The sequence below is a fragment of the Nelusetta ayraudi genome, unplaced genomic scaffold (assembly GCF_046127955.1).
Source record: "Nelusetta ayraudi isolate G7.1 ecotype Tasmania unplaced genomic scaffold, CSIRO-AGI_Nayr_v1 ptg000006l, whole genome shotgun sequence".
NCBI lineage: Eukaryota > Metazoa > Chordata > Actinopteri > Tetraodontiformes > Monacanthidae > Nelusetta > Nelusetta ayraudi.
In genome coordinates this window covers 4,112,578-4,130,382 of record NW_027466056.1, presented here as the reverse complement: position 1 = coordinate 4,130,382, position 17,805 = coordinate 4,112,578, and positions in this window count along the sequence as shown.

Sequence of the window (17,805 nt, the reverse complement as noted above, 5' to 3'; positions counted from 1 at the left end):
CAAGGCACTTTTGGGACAGGGACATCGGGAAGCCACGAAGTCGGTTTTCTGATCTTGCCAGATGAAGCACTTTGAAAAAAAAAAAACAACGAGAACAAAAAAAAAAAACACAACTTAAGGAGAGTGTACATTTCGTATTTTAGCTGCCCTGCCATTTGTCCAGCCCCACCGAAGGAAAGGAACCAAAGCAGCCCCGCCCGTCCTTGACAGAAGTCTCTACGTAAAGTTACACACAGCTGACAAATGCTGAGCTATTTTTTACACAGAGAGGAAATAGAGCTATGCGAATAGGAAGCGCAGAATAAAGGTAGACCTTGGTTTCTTTTGCACGTGTTGTTTGTAATTATTAACTCAGTTTCTTTTGTGTGTAGCCTAATAAAAATAAAAGCCATTCGGGTGCAATTAACGTGTGTTTTTTGGTTTTCTTTACTTTTCTTCGAGTTCTGTTCGGTGTTTCCTATACGTTTGTTGTCACCGTTGTCCCTTGTGATTCCACCGGCTGTTTAAAAAGATACACAGTTTATGTGCAATAGCCGCCAAGCAACCAATTAGCAGCGGCGTTTTATTTCGATTCGATTTTTTTTGTGTGGCACACCTCACCCTGGGACTTGCTTTTCATTCTTGCTGGAATCTTCTGTGGAACCACTTGTGGTTTTCATTTTTTAGTAAACGGAAGAAAAAAAAAAAGAAGGGAGACAAAATGTCATTTTTAATTTTTTTAATTTTTTTTTTAGATTTGGTTCTTACTGTTGCTTTTTTCGACATTCGGTACAAACACCAGCCTGCTGTTTAATTTTGTTCAATAATAATAACAATAATGATAATAAAAAAAAGCTGTGAGTCTTTTTTTGTTTGCTTTTTGTCATTGACATTGTTCATCAAAACACTGCTTTCAGGGATTTGACGTTTCCACTTTAAAGAAGGGAATTCTAAGACTGAAGAACCTGAACACGGGCCGCTTGGCGAGAAAGTCAGAAAAATAAAAGTGTCTCCTTTCACGTTCACAGCGTGTCCGCTCTCATTCTTTGTGCGACTTGGTCAGACGCTTTGGGCATGTGTCAAGGTGAAGAGGACGAGTTTCAGTGGCGTGGATCAGCAGCGTGAACTTTCGGTGTCAATCGAATGGCAGCGACCAAAGCGCCGAGAAGCTCATGCAGCACGTGCCCTGATCCCCTCACGTGCAGTACCCTCTAAAGGCCACTAGATAGAGACAGTACAATTCAATCATGCCTGTGAGCTGGATAAGGTGTGTCCGTGCACGCGTGCCTGTGTTTGTCACTATATTGTGCACTATATAGTGGACACCAGTATTCACTGCATAGTCCATCCAAAAGTAGTGTTCAACCCCGTCACTAATCCCATCATGCATTGCGCTCACGCGTACCCATAGGTAGAAAAGGCGAGTTTTTTTTTTTTTTTTTTTTTTTTATGTAGACGACGCATATAATATGTATTTGTCACAAAATATTTGTGTAAATTAATTAATTTCCTAACACCTGCCGATGGGACATTTTCATGATGCTGCCAAGAGTGAGTGATCTAAACTGTATTTATTTGCTTTTTTTTTTTTTTTTTTTTTTTTTCATTTTGGCAAATGAGTGCACTGTATAGTTTGCTAAATAGAATACAGGGAGTAGGGGACGAGTGGGTGATTCCAGACACAACAATTGACAGGGGAAGCTGTGCGAAGGAGCTGCAGTCGGCCACCAGATGGAGACAGAGGTTCAACTGCGGTCATGGAGTCCCATCTCAGGCGACAGAGAGAAAGGCCTGTGGACGCTCGCTGTTGACAGTTGTCACAGGTGAACAAAGATACCCGCTCAGGTGAACAAAGATACCCGCTCCGGCAAAGTCAGGACCTGGAAGAAGCGGCATTAGGTGGATGCTGTAAGGCCGACGTGGGTAAGTTAGCCGAGGTAAAGGGATAAATGCGGCTTTTCTTTAAACTTTTTTTTTGATGATGAGACATTAAAGTAGCACCAAACGTGACAGTATGTTGGATTTTGTGGAAAACAAGCTTATGAAGAAGAAGAAGAAGAAGAAGAAGAAGAAGAAGAAGAAGAAGGTGAAGAAGAAGAAGAAGAAGAAGAAGAAGAAGAAGAAGAAGAAGATTTTTTTTTGATTTTTACAATCACATTTATTTACAAAGTACAGGCTAAAAACTTATGCACCTTTCCTAACATAAATAAATGATTAAAACAAAGAAATAAATGAACTAAAAAATAAAATAATGAACAACAACACAAAATCAAAAACCAAACCAAAAGAGACAACCCATTCAAAACAAAAACGAAATAAAAATAAAAGTATTAAATGAATAAATACATAAATAGACAAAAAAACACAAACACAAATCAAAAGCCAAAAAAAAAAAAAAAAAAAAAAAAAAAAAAAAAAAAAAAAACATTCAATCTTTTAGTGCATCAGAAAAAAATAACTTATTGTTTAAAATAGCACACAAAATATTCTTGTGGCACCACATTTTTTGGAAAGCATCAAGGTCTTTCACCATTTTAAAAAAAGAAAACTCTAGGTGGATTCGGGAACGCAGGTTACGGCGCCACACCATTGTTGCATCATCGCTACCGAGACATTCTATTTTATTTTTCCTTGAGATGTAAATTGCCATTTTTGCTTCTCCAATAATAAAATTTAAAAGTTGCCACATTTCTTTGTTTTTTTTGCTGTAGCCCGTACCATAAATAAAATTTGTGATTGTAAAACTCTGATTAAAAGAACTAAAAACATTAGTTAAAACAATAAAAAATGCAGTGAGTCTAAAACAATCAATAAAAATGTGAAAAAACGTTTCGCTGGAGTCGCAGAAGGGGCACTGGTTGGACACAGCAGGGTTAATGATGGAGATAAAAGCATTGGAGGCAATGGCCCCATGCAGGATCCGCCACTGAAGATCACCTGTTCTTTTCTTCAGTGGCGGCTTGTACAGGACTCTCCAGTGGGGTGTACCGTCCAGTCTTTTACTCCAAGCACACATTGTTCTTTTTCCCAGAGTCTTTTGGTTAAAAACTTGTACGCACACTTTATAGAAGTCCTTCTTCTTAGTGTGGCCAAGGTGAAGGGATGTGGTCTTTAGTAGAGGGCCTTCGGTCTCAAAGCGAGGGGTGATTCTTAAAGCCGGGAAGGGTTCTGTGGTGTCTGGCTCTGTGCCTGACTCCAGCTGCACAAGGAGACTGCGTTCTCCAGGGGATAGTCTCTCTCTCCACAGCTGGAGCAGTCTCTCCGTCATCCTGGTGGACTGCAGGCCCAGCACACTTCCCACAGTCTGGTGGTCGCCAAGGGTCGGTCCTGCCGCTCGGACCAGGCGCTGCAAGTCCACGGTGTTTGTCCTGAGCAGAGCAGCCGTCAGCCCGGGCGTCGCACCACTAGATATGTCCAATCTTGCACCATGAATAAGTGGTTCTTTTAAAAGCCAGAGCAGAGAATCGGAGGTGTTTTTTTCTTTGCTGCTTCTAAAAAAAGCCCATACTTTAAAAACACTTTGATAAAAAGGAGGAATCCCATTTAACTTTAAAAAATTGGAATCCATTAAAAACAGAGCAGTGTCCAGTCCCAGTTGACTCACCTCTCTGAAGATGCAGCTGGCCACACCCCTCCACACCAGGTCTGTTGGACCAGTCAGGAAGCGCTGGAGAAACTGCAGCCTGAAAGCTGCAGTCCTGCTGGCCAGGTGGATGAGGCCCTGTCCCCCCTCCTCTCTCGGTAAAAACAGCACCCCCTGTGGCACCCAATGTTTTTCATCCCAAAAAAAATCTATGACTTTCTCTTGGATTCTGACCATAAGTCCAGCTGGAGGGTCCAGACAGGACAGTCGGTGCCACAGGAGGGATGCGACTAGGTTGTTTAAAACCAGAACTCTGCCTCTATAGGACATCTGTGGGAGCAACCATTTCCATTTTTTTATTCTTTGTTCGATTTTTTCCTCCACTCCTTCCCAGTTTTTTTTCACCATGGCCTCATTTCCGAGGAAGACCCCGAGGTACTTTAGCCCCTCTGTCTTCCAGGCCAGGTTCTGGGGAAGGGTTGGGAGGCCACTTGCCCACTTCCCAACAGCAATTGCCTCACTTTTACTCCAATTAACTTTTGCAGCAGACATTTTATTATATTTATCAGTTAAAATGGTTAAAATATCAACATCGTTTTGGCTTTTAACTAAAACAATGACATCATCCGCATAAGCAGATAAAACAATGTTGCTATTAAAACCAGGTAAAACCAAGCCATTAATATTAAAACGTATTTTTGAGAGGAGAGGTTCTAGGGAGAGTGCATAGAGCATCCCAGACAGAGCACAGCCCTGCCGGACGCCCCTCTGCACCCTGAAGGGAGCACACAAACTGCCGTTGAATTTCAGTAGACTCTCAATGTCACTGTACAACACACGGATCATGGCAATGAAGCCAGGGCTGAACCCAAACCTCCCCATGACTTTCCAGAGGAAGCTGTGTTCAACCCGGTCAAACGCCTTTTCCTGGTCTAGCGAAATGAGACCAGTGTCAATACCCAATGAGCTGGAGACCTCCAAAACATCCCGAATTAGGTAGACGTTGTCTACCATGGACCTGCCGGGTACACAGTAGGTCTGGTCCCGGTGGATGACCTGCTCCATGGCTCTTCCCAGCCTGGAGGCCAACGTTTTGGACAGTATCTTATAGTCCACGCAGAGAAGGGACACCGGGCGCCAGTTCTTAATTTCCTGCAGTTGTCCTTTTTTAGGAAGGAGAGTCACCACTGCTCTTCGACAGGAGAGAGGGAGGGAACCACTGTCCAAGCTTTGGTTCAGAACCTGGAGCAGGTCAGCTCCTAGAATGTCCCAGTACTCGTTGTAGAATTCAACGGTGAGTCCGTCGATCCCCGGAGATCTCCGTCCCTGCATGCCCTTCAGGGCAGCCGTTAATTCCTCCAGCTGTAGAGGGCGGTCCAGCTGTGCATTGATGTCAGCTGACACCTGCGGTAGAGCTCTGAGAAAGTCTTCCTCCAGTTCAACGTCTTCCTCATACTCCGACGAGTAAAGCTGTGAGAAGAACTGTGTGGCTCTGCTCCTGATCTCCTGGGGCTTGGTCAGCTCCTGCCCGGTGTCCGTCAGCAGGCAGTGGATGGCCTTGTGCTGTCCATTCTTCTTCTCCAGGCCGAAGAAGTAACCAGAGGGAGCATCCATCTCCGAGATGTTCTGGATCCGGGACCGGACCAGCGCCCCCTGTACCCTTGAGTCCAACAGGCTGGCTAAGGCCATCTTTTTGGAGTTGAGGACTTCAATGTGTCCTCGATTTCCTGTAGAATAGCCAAGCGCTTCTAATTCCACTATTTCACTCTCCAGGTCTTTGATTGATCTACATGTATACTGTGTGACATTGAGAGTGTACTGCTGACAGAGTAGTTTAATTTGTACTTTTCCATGGTCCCACCACTGGCTAAGACTACTAAAATCAGATATTTGATTTTTAAAACCACACCAGAAAAATTTTAAAACTTCTTTAAAACCTTTATCTAAAATCAAAGCAGAATTAAAATGCCAGTAGGCGCTCTTTGGTAAAATATTTTTTAGGATGACGTCACATAAAACCAGAGAGTGATCAGAAAAACCAGATGGCACAATCCTACAATCTTTAAAAACATTAAAATGATGCTTAAAACAATAAAACCTGTCTAACCTCGCTAGAGAGACTCCGTTCTCTCTCAGGTGGGACCAGGTGTACTGACGACAGTCTGCATGCATCCTCCTCCACACATCCACCAGGTCATGGGAGTAGACCAGCTGCTTCAGAGTGTGCTGGGAAGCTGGATGTGGCTCTGTGTGGTTGCGGTCTAAAAAACCATCTTCAGTACAATTAAAATCCCCGCCCAAAATTAAATAATCCTCCGAGCCGCAGCTGTTTAATTTATTATTAACAATTTCTAAAAACCTCTTCCTCTCTGCTCCATGGTTTGGTGCGTAAATGTTCATAAAAACCAGATTAAAACTGTGGAGCTTGGCTTTGACCAGCAGGCATCTCCCCTTCACGACCTGCTCTACCTCCACAGAGGATGGAGAGAACCTCTTAGAGAGGAGGATGCCCACTCCTCCACTTGCTGTGGTGTTGTGGCTTAAAAACACCCTGCCCTCCCACTCCTTCTCCCAGCACCCCTCAATACTTGCGTCACTGTGGACCTCTTGAAGAAATAAAGTGTCCAAGTGCTTTCTTCTTGCTGTGTCCAACACAAGTGCCCTCTTTTTTAGTTCTCTGGCTCCATTCACATTGAGCGTTCCAATTTTTAAAACCTCCATGTTTGGGATTAAGAGATAAAAAGTACAAAAATTAAGAAATAAAAACACAGATAAAAATAAAATCCCTGTCATCATTTTAAAAATGTATTTCTTTTCGGACTCGTATAAGGTGCTTTTTTAACCTGAAGATTTCTTGCTCAGTTAAATCTGATGAACTTTTGTTTTTTATTACATGCTTGGCAGACAGAAAAAAGGTGACTTTGTCAGGAAAGTGCATGTCAATGTTCAAGTTTTTAACTCCTTTTGTTTTTTGCAAGAAGCTTTTTATCATCTTTGCTGAATAGAAATGTTTTTCTCTATTAGCTAGAGGTGTTGTTAAAACAATTTGAGAGAGCGACAATTCGCTGCAGTCAGATATGGCGCCCTCACTGTCACTGCTTTCTTCAGCCGCAGCTCCAGCCCCCAGTCTACCAGTTTTCCCTCCCCCCTCATTTGACACTGTTTGCTTCCTTTTGCTGCGTCTCTGAGACGCAGCAGTTTTCAATTCTGGTGTTTCAAACAGACCATACGTTTTTTCAGTCACACAAGACCCACCACCAGTTCTCTCATCCACACCACCCAGTGCTTCAAAACCACCTCCACCCACTATCATGTCCTCTGAAGGATCTTTTTCTTTTCTTTTTCCCTCACCTGATTCTTCTACCTCACCCGTTTCCCTCACCTCACCTATCTCTCTCACCACACCCGCGCCCAACTCTGCAACCTTCCCTGATTCCTCCACCTCACCTGTCTCCCTCACCTCATCTGCTTCCACCACCCCACCATTTTCCCTCACCTCACCTAATTCATTCACCTCACCTGTCTCCCTCACCACACCCGCACCCAGCTCCGCTACCTTCCCTGATTCCTCCACCTCACCTACTTCTAACCCCGCACCTGATCCCTCCACCTCACCCGTCTCCCCTCCCTGACTCCCTGACCCACCTGTCTCTCCCAACTCACCCTCTTCCATCTCCTCAACCTCTCCACCTTCGTTCTCTCTCACCTCCTGCTCCTTCGCTCCCTCTTCCCTGCTCGGGCCAGCGGCCCCCCCCGTATCTCCGGAGTTTCTCCGTCGTGGAGCGGGGACGGGCTTCTCGCTCGGAGCTGCCGCAGCCGCGACTGCCGCACCGCCGACCGGACCCGTCGCGTCAGCACCCGCCCGGTTCGGACAGGCTCTGACGAGGTGTCCCTCCGCCCCACAGCCGAAGCATTTTACCTCCGACGATGTGGCAAACAGAGTATAATCGAAGTCATCCACTCGTACGATGAATCGATAATTAAACTCTTCCGCCCTGTTGTTTAATATCATGTAAACCTGCCGCCTATGCGACACCACATGGCGAAGCAGCGGAGATTTACACCCAGAAAGCAACTTTCTGATCGGGGAGACCACCTTACCGTGCCGGGACAGTTTTTGGAGCAGGAACTCGTCGCTGATGAAGGGGGGGACGTTGGACAGGGTGATCCGGGCTGCCGGCTGTGTGAGCGGCTGCACCGCCTCGAACAGCCCGTTCACCGTCACCCCGGTCTCCACCAGCAACTTTACCTGCTCCACCCTCTCTAAAAACAGGACCACAGCTCGGTTCATTCGGGCTGCCGACTTCACCGAGCTGTGTCCGATCCGCTCCCCCACGGCTAACGCTACGTCTTCTACGTTGCACGAGGAGCCGGCACCTAGCTTGATGCCGTGCTTCCTCGACAGGGAGGAGAACCCTGCAGCCGCCATGACGGCGCACCTGGTCTCCTCCTCCCGACCAGACGGCGTCTGGCCGCAAAACACGACAAAACAAACACTAAAACTAAACTAACTCACACTAAAATAAACTACACAAATACACAAAAACAACCACCAAAGTGTAAAGAATAGAATAAAGTTATAGGTAGCGCAATCGCTTCCAATTTTCTCTCTCCCTCTCACGCTCCTTCCGCTCAGAAGAAGAAGAAGAAGAAGAAGAAGAAGAAGAAGAAGAGTGGCGGTGTAAAGGGAAGTAGGTGGACTTTTTTTTTTTATCCTCGCGCCCTCACAGGGGCTTAAAGCTAACGTTAGTGTTCACAACCAGACTTTCCCATTAGCTACACGTCGCTTCAAGGGTATTAAGCAGCACTGTGAACGTCCCGCCGCTACGCTAATGTTCCTAATTAGGGGCTAGCACTTTAAATCCCGGTCAAAACTTTTGCCACGCACGCCTGCACATTTCATGCTAATTAGCTTCCCTACATATGTCCCCCAGATGGACGGCCCCGCTGCACCTGAACAATGTAGCCGGGCTGATCACCTGACACGGCCAGAACAGGCGTGAAATTTAATGCTCCGAATCAAAACGTGCGGGATTTTCATCACTGTCAAAAAACTACTTTGTAAAATAATAAGGGGGTGGATTGAGATCCATGACTTTCTCCAGTGTTGCGTATACTCCAAGTCATTATTATCTAGACCAGGGTGTCAAACTCAAATACGCAGTGGGGCCAAAATGTAAAACTTGGACTAAGTTGCAGGCCAACATCGATATTTATTGATTATATAGTTATACTTGGTAACTTGGACTCATTACTACCCCCCGCTGGTTGAGAAACGCAAATACTCGTTACCAGCGTCATTCAGAGGAAAAACAGCAGTCCTGCACGAGAGCTTGCTGGAGACAGCGAATCATCAAACGTCTTTTTGAAACACGTCCACCGACAAGGTAAAGTAGCGTTTGTTAAACAGTATTTACAGAATATAATTACATGATTCTGTTTAGTTTGACAAAAAAACTACAATGACAAAATAAATGGTCGTGTTGATAGCAGTATTTTTGCTAGCATGGTTTTTACAGTGTTTGCAAAGGGTTTGACGTGTATATCATAAGTAACTTCACATTCACATAAGCCATAGCAGCATTATGTTAATGATTAAAATATTATTATTATTATCACATTTCTTGAGTGATCTGGGGATATGTAAACAGACAAAGTAGTTGTGCTGGAGCACTCATTTTGGATCAGGGTGAATACCAATATGAACCACCAAACAGAGATGGCACATACAATTGGAACCATCACTCAAAACGTTCATTATTTCTTAGTTATGTAAGTTACTTATCACCTTCCGTGCAGTTTACTCTGTGATGTACAACAAAACACAGTGTTATAGTAAGATAGAGTGAGAATATGATATTTGGAGCTCCAACTGAACTTTTTTTTTTCTTTTTCCACGTCTTGCCTTATGGTCCCAATGCATGGACTCCGCCCCAATAATTCACGAACAGTGACATAGAAAAGCTCTGCTGGCGCCAGAGAGCGACTTCATTTTCAAAAAAAGTGTGACAGACCTACGAGTGACAGATCTACACAAAACATTTCAGACGTCAAAATTGGGGAACACCCTCCCCACACTGCACATGGGTCCTGACAAGCTCAGCAGAGGGCGCTGGCGGTTACGTGCCTGGGATCATCAAGTCTGAAGGACGTCCTTCTTGGAAGATCAGCTCAGCTTCTCAACCTTTTGACCACACTGGCTCTCTGAAGCTCTCGGGGTGTGGGGATAATTCTTCTTCTACAGCGTACAGACACTCCAGCACTTTGATTTTCATATTGAATCGTCTGTACCTGGAAAAGAAAAACAGCACAGTAGCCTTTAAACAGCCTTTATCAATTTGATTGTTGAGCAACAACGGTGTGATTTCTATAGTAGCAGTAGTCTTTTATTTGTAACCCGTGGGGAAATTGGATGGCAGCAGATTACACAACACAACATGAGGCATTTCACACATATATAAATAAATTTAAAAAAATACGTCAAACATTCAACATAATAGAGCATGGTAGTCACATCTCAATTAGGAGGAGAAGTAGTTTATCTATAGGAGAGTGTACAACTCCACTGACAACCTACACCGTGTGTCCATCTCTGCTGAGTGCGAGATGGCATTGATTGTGGCAGTTGTAGTAATTTGCCACCAGTAGGGTCTGCGTGTGATATACTGGTGGACGATGGGCAAATTTATTTTTCATAAATTCTCCAGATCTAAAGCAGTCCTGTGTTATGTGTGTGTAACAAAACAAATTATTATTATTTTTTTTTTTATCACAAGTTGCCTTGCAACAAAACAACATTCATGCTATGTGTAGTCATTCAAACAAGATGTGTTGGTATGTTTTGTTTTATAATAAAATGTATAGTTTGATACTGGATGTAAGTGTAGAACTGTCGAGTGAATACCTGGTGAATAACTGGATGAACTTTCTCATATCCTTTAGCAGCTCTTCTCCAATACAATGGCTCGGTGCCTCATGAACCGCTGACCCTGCAGCCACACTATGTTGTGAGTAGAATGACAGTCATTCCGAGCAGAGACATTCCCTTAGTCGGATAAGTGACTTTGTTTCATCCAGAGCTTCACTTAGGCTGTCATTATCAACCGTCATCTGGCTCATGATCACAGCACCCCGTTGCCCCACGTGTGCTGGTTACAGACAGGGTGCAGAAGACTGTGCCTCTCTATCTGCAGGAATAGAAGAAGTCACTCTGGCTCTTTCTCCCTCTGCACAATTGAAATTGTTGGTCATGTCCCGAAAGCATGGCGGTTTTCCCTAATGTACTTTGAACTGCTCCTCAGTGTATGCTTGATGACAGCAAACCAGAAATAGTTCACAATGTCTGTTAGCAGTAACCAGCAAGTGCAAATAAATGAAAGTAGAACAAAAGACATTCAATCAATCAATACATTTTTCAGTCTTCTCGTCCCTCGGGATTTTACTCGTGCAGAGTTATCAACATATGTATTGTTTCATTAACGCCCCCCCCCAAAAAAAAAATAATAATAAATGTCAGAACCTGTACTTTCTTTCTTTCTTTCTTTCTCTCTTTCATTTTACTCGAGTACGGGAGTTGAAGTCGAATGCTTTACTGTCATAGTACAACGCACATAGACACAATGTCGTTCAGTACTCCTCACCATGTTAAACACACTACAGTAAAGGGGCAAATATAGACAATATAAAAACGTCAGCAAGGCATGAAAACAACACAGCAGCAAAGTCAAGTGCGTGACCACGGTATAGAGACGGTGAACAAATAGAGGCAGCAGACAGCAAACAGCAGCGAGGTAAGTGGAGCGGTACTACTTTCACCTGGGTATTTTTAACACAAGTATCTGTACTGTTTCTTTTTCCGCTTGTCTGATGTCACTCAGAGCGTCGTTATAAATCCGAATGCTAGTAACTCATGCACTGAAAAAAAGTATTGGTTGTCTACTGAGTATAAAATAAAATGCATTTCATTTTTTGAACACTTTTTTGTCACATGAACGCAATAGTCTAGGCCTTATTATTATTATTATTATTATTATTAGTATTGTTATTATTATTATTATTATTATTATTATTATTATTATTGTTATTGTTATTATTATTATTATTATTATTGTTATTGTTATTATTATTATTATTATTATTATTATTATTATTATTATTATTATTATTATTATTACTGTTTTTGTTGTTGTTGTTCAGCACCCCTCGTGCTTCCTGCTTATATTTTCCATCCTCTTGTCGCCTCCTGTGATTTCCGACCGCTTGTTGGACCCTGAGTGTCGCCGCCTCAAATGTTCTCTGCTTCCAATGCTGTCACTGCTCCTCGCGCTTTGGCCCTCGCCCGGCAAGGAAGTTTACGAGCAGCTCCGCCACGACAAAACAGGGGTCTGTGCAGGCGCGCTCGCGTGCATGCTAATGCTTGCGCAGAGGAGGGAGGGAGGGAGGGAGGACCGACGCTGCAGGTGCAGGGAGGGATGCAGGCCACAAGATGGCACTGTTGAGTGGCGGATTTCGACTCCGGCTCTCTGTCTTTTGCCTCTCCCGTCCTCATCCTCACCCCTCCTGCCTCCCCCTCAACTGCCACCTCCCGGCCCTCCCTCTCGGCCGCTCTCTATGCGCGCCGTGTAGGAGTCGGAGGCGCGGCGCCGTGGAGGAAGAAAAGGACAGTTGGAGCTCGTTAGCTGACTGCCAGCCCCCCCCCCCCCCCCACTTCCCCCAGTGCACTGTTACCATTGTGTTTTTTTTAAGCGGTGTGTGTGGGAACCAAGCAACGTACAAGTCACAAATGGCGACGCTAGCTCCCCTGGTCCCCCCCCCCCCGGAACTTGCTGAATTGACGCGTTAGCAGTAGCAGTAGTAGTAGCGCGCAGTTCTGTTTAAGTGGCTCATGCTGAAGTCAGTGTGGAGCTAAATCAACCTGATCTTCCGCCGCACACGTATTGCCTGATCTCGTCCAAATGTTATATTTGCAAACAGGAAGTGATTTCCCTGGATAGCATCGTCTTTGCGCTGCGTGTCCCCACCCACTACACGTGGGTGGCGTCTCTAACCCACAACATGAGACTGTAAGAGCCCTGGAAAGCTCCATCAGTGACCGGCTTCTTCACCCATGCTATGTGAAGGAGAGATACTGCAGGTCCTTCCTCCCCTGTGCTGTCAGACTTTATGATCAGGTCTGCTCCCGGTAGACCAACAACAAGTGTAATGTCCTCCATGTGCAATAACTGAACAGCTTTAAAATTCTATTTATTATATATTTAATTATATATATATATATATATATATGTATTTATTTATTTATTTTTTTACCATTTTTACTCAAATGTATGTCCACTATGTGCACTGTATGAGTATGTATGAGTATGTGTATACCACTGCTGCCAACGCTGTGAATTTCCACATTGAGGGATTAATAAAAAAAATATCCATTGTCTATCTCTGTGACTCACGAGCGAAACGAAAACTCTTGCTGCCTCCTTCGAGACCTCAGAGAACATTTATTGTACACGTACCGACGTTTCACAACAACCAACCTTTCCTTGCCCAACACCAGCCATGACTTCGACGGCTTCAGAATAGCTCGAGAGACATGCACAATGCACGTGCTTCTCGCTAGCAGAGGTTTGAATTGAGCTGAATTTAGACAAAATGAGGTCGTGACATCATGAAGTTTAGCAAGGTTTCTGACGGGTGACCAGAGGTGCGGTGGCGTAGAGAAGCCAGTCTCAGGCTGATGGATTCATCAGTGGAGGCGAAAGCTGTGCAAGCGGACACGCGGTCGCCCGACACACGTGCTAACGGATGAGTCGCTAAATGAAATGTCGTCGCGCGGAATGATTAATAATTCATCCGCTGGCGGAGTCATTAGCTGAGCATCTCATCCCGTAATAACAAGTTTATTTAGCTCCTGCTGATTATTGTCAGTGGCAGGCCAGTCAGATGAGACTTGAGTAAAGCTGATTTCCTTGCTTTTGGGTTCGTGTTGACAAAAACAGAACACGGAGGCATACTTTTTTTTTTTTTCTATTTTTGATTGGTTTTCTGTGCAAGCTGCAGAAGAAGACATCATATTTCTGTTGTTTGCGTGCATTAGCCGTTTGCTGTAAACTTGCTAGCGATTTTGAAATGCAAAATGTTTCCCTAACCCCACAGCTAAAGCGTTTTAAACTAAAGGCGCAAACAAGATGACTTGAATTGCTAATACTTAATTATTATTTTTTTTTTTTACATTTTTTATTTATTCTTTGAGTTAAAACAAAACAATTAAATACAAACATTCCGAACTCAAGAATGAAAGGGAGCAGAAAGGGGGATAAAAGCAAGCAACACATTAACCATAAATATATATCTTCTTCTTCTTCTTCTTCTTCTTCTTCTTCTTCTTCTTCAGTCGCTTATCCGGGGTCGGGTCGCGGGGGCAGCAGCCTTAGCGACCCGATATAGCGATATATATATATATATATAATAACAATAAGGATAACAATAATACAATAAAATAGCTGTCCTCCAAAGTTGACAGTCACATTCAATTCAACAATTTCCTACTCTGCAAACAAAGCAGAAAATCTGACATGATCACTTATTTTTCATGATTTTAAATTTCTATGGTTTCTTTGTTCAGATTGTTCCATAAACTGATTCCTTTTACAGTAACTCTACACGCCACTTCACTTCAAGATCTCTTTGCTCTTTTTAAAACATACTTGCTTTCTCTTTTTTCAAAATATTTTCAGAATATTTAACAACACCAAAAAACTTCTCTACCTCTGATTGGCCGACACTAGCTGTTTAGAAAGGACTGCTACTGTTCACCAGCAGTCATTCATACCTTCTTTTAACCTGCCGTTTGATTTGTCGCACATTTTCTTGTCAAAAAAAATAATAATAATAAGGGGAGCTAGCGTCGCCATTTGTGAAATTAATTTCTTTAATAATTTCCATCCAGAAAAGAAACCCTCAGCATTGTTGCCGCACAATTGGTAATTGGCAAGTGCGACATTTGGAAACACATTTAGCTGTTGTATCATTAGCATCCGTGCGTATAGATTTTTTTCCTGCTCTGTTCCCCCCTGCTCCCCTCTCCCGCGTCCCCCACCACCTCCTTCTGTCCATCCATGTGTGCAATTTACATTCAATTTAGCGAGCTGTACCTAATTCATATCAGGGTGAATGGCAACCGCTTGCCCTTCGTCTTCTTCTTCTTCTTCTTCTTCTTCTTCTTCTTCTTCTTCTTCTTCTTCTTCTTCTTCGGTTTACTGCAATCATGGCAGGGAGAAAAAGACATTTCGGAAGACGAGAAAGGAGACCATTGTTTCCCGGCGTGTTTATGGAGGGCTGTGCTGGCTGGTGTGATGAAGTAGGCAGTGGAAGTGGACAGGAAGCGGAGGTTGACTGGAGGAGGAGGAGTTCCACCAACCGACTGATGAAGACACAACCGACGCTGACAATTCTTGGCAAAACAAAATTATTACAAATATTTACAAGCGATGCCCTCGATGTGAAACCTTCCATCCTGTATATTTATTTATTTATTTTATTTTTTCTTGGTTGGATTGAGCGTGACAAAAAAGAGAGAGAGAGGTCTGCCGCATCCTCATGAGTTGTTACCGTCCAATTATTTTTTTTTCCTGGGGGCTGTCAACGGGAATAGAGCTATTACGTGCTTTGCTAGCGCGGCTAACGATCCAGACGGGAGGCTCGCTTAAAAAAACAGCGCGCCTCCTGAAACTGCAACTCCCCCTCCTTCGTTTCATGTTTTCAGATTTCCCTTCATCGTTTTGCCGCCTTGTCGTTGTCGGAGGAGGAGTCACTCCCCACCGATGCTCCGCTAGCGTCTCGTGGACACTTTCTCGTTTCGCCCAGACACATTAGCAGCGGAGATGGCTGTCGCAAATGGGAGCCCAATGCAGGCAGGACTCCCAAAATTGTCACGTGGGATGAATGCGCGTCGGCCTCACTCACGAAATTAGCAAATCGTTCAGACGCTCGCAGCAGATATTGGTGTTTCAACTTTCCTTGTTGTTTCATTGCTTGTTGTTTTGCCTCCTAGCTTCCGCTCTCCGTGTGTCCACGAGTCAAAACCAAATAAACAGCTCGATTTAAGCTGGGACCCATTATGTAGCTAAAAAAAAAAAGCTAAGTGTTAAAAAATATTAAAGGCTCTGGGACACTTTCAAAGGAGGTGCGGCCCTCATCAAATGCTGCAAAGCCTCGCTAGCTAATTAGCCACCCTTGTCAATGTCTCACGGCGTCACAACGTGTTTTTTTAAATGGCGGAACACTTTCACTTTTATCCTCGCTGCGCGTTTTCCCAGAGCAGGGATAAAGCGTTTACGGTCGCATCCTCCCCCTGTTAATGTGTAGTAACTTGCCACTACTTAAGGAGGCGCCACCTTCCTTTAAAATATCCAATTAAAAATGCTAACATTTTGCATGACGGGAAAATGAATTTAGGGGCTGAAGATGTGTGATTCACCACACGGAGATCCAAGAGAGGCTTGTTTTACGATGAGTTTTTAACACCTCACTCGTGCCGCTTAATGGCGAAAGGCAGTATTTATAATGCATAGAAGGATCCTAAGCTGAACGACACACTTCGGCTCCTGGGTGGCTTAACGTTTCCCAAGAATCACCTCGGTGCAAGATAATGGCTGGGAATAAGAGAGCAATACAGTGATTCAAAATCCTGATTCTTTTGAGTGAGTTGAACTCATATAAATGAGCCAAACAAGCTTTGATGTGGGCTGTAGTGAACTCAACTGTATTGTTGAGTTCACGGTTATCCACTGTTCTTCCACGGTACAACATACACTATATTACCAAAAGTATTTGCTCACCCATCCAAATGATCAGAATCAGGTGTCCTAATCACTTGGCCTGGCCACATGTGTATAAAATCAAGCACCTAGGCATGCAGACTGTTTTGACAAACATTTGTGAAAGAATGGGTCGCTCTCAGGAGCTCAGTGACTTCCAGCGTGGAACTGTCATAGGATGCCACCTGTGCAACAAATCCAGTCGTGAAATTTCCTCGCTCCTAAATATTCCACAGTCAACTGTCAGCTTAGTATAAGAAAATGGAAGAGTTTGGGAACAACAGCAACTCAGCCATGAAGTGGTAGGCCACGTAAACTGACGGAGAGGGGTCAGCGGATGCTCAGGCGCACAGTGCAAAGAGGTCGCCGACTTTCTGCACAGTCAATTGCTGCAGAGCTCCAAACTTCATGTGGCCTTCAGATTAGCCCAAGTACAGTACGCAGAGAGCTTCATGGAATGGGTTTCCATGGCAGAGCAGCTGCATCCAAGCCATACATCACCAAGTGCAATGCAAAGCGCCGGATGCAGTGGTGTAAAGTACGCCGCCACTGGACTCCAGAGCAGCGGAGACGCGTTCTCTGTAGTGATGAATCACGCTTTTCCATCTGGCAATCTGATGGACGAGTCTGGGTTTGGAGGTTGCCAGGAGAACGGTACATTGCGGACTGCATTGTGCCAAGTGTGAAATTTGGTGAAGGAGGAATTATGGTGTGGGGTTGTTTTTTCAGGAGTCGGGCTTGGCCGCTCAGTTCCAGTGAGAGGAACTTTTAATGCTTCAGGATACCAAAACATTTTGGACAATTCCATGCTCCCGACCTTGTTGGAACAGTTTGGAGCGGGCCCCTTCCTCTTCCAACATGACTGTGCACCAGTGCACAAAGGAAGGTCCATAAAGACATGGATGACAGAGTCTGGTGTGGATTAACTTGACTGGCCTGCACAGAGTCCTGACCTGAACCCGATAGAACACCTTTGGGATGAATTAGAGCGGAGACTGAGAGCCAGGCCTTCTCCACCAACATCAGTGTGTGACCTCACCAATGTGCTTTTGGAAGAATGGTGAAATATTCCCTTAAACACACTCCTCAACCTTGTGGACAGCCTTCCCAGAAGAGTTGAAGCTGTAATAGCTGCAAAAGGTGGACCAACATAATATTGAACCCTATGGGTTAGGAATGGGATGGCACTTAAGTTCATTTGTGAGTCGAGGCAGGTGAGCAAATACTTTTGATAATATAGTGTAAATATTTAACTCATTAACATAGTCAAAACTGGACTGAATTTGCAACAAAACAACAAATGCGACTTGTCCAAGATGTGCTGCTGTCCTCAGGAAGCAAGAGAGAGAAGGGCTTTCGACACCTCACAGAACACTGGCCAGGTCGTTCCGTGTTGCACCACTCAGATCCCTATGCTCGAATCAGCTCAGG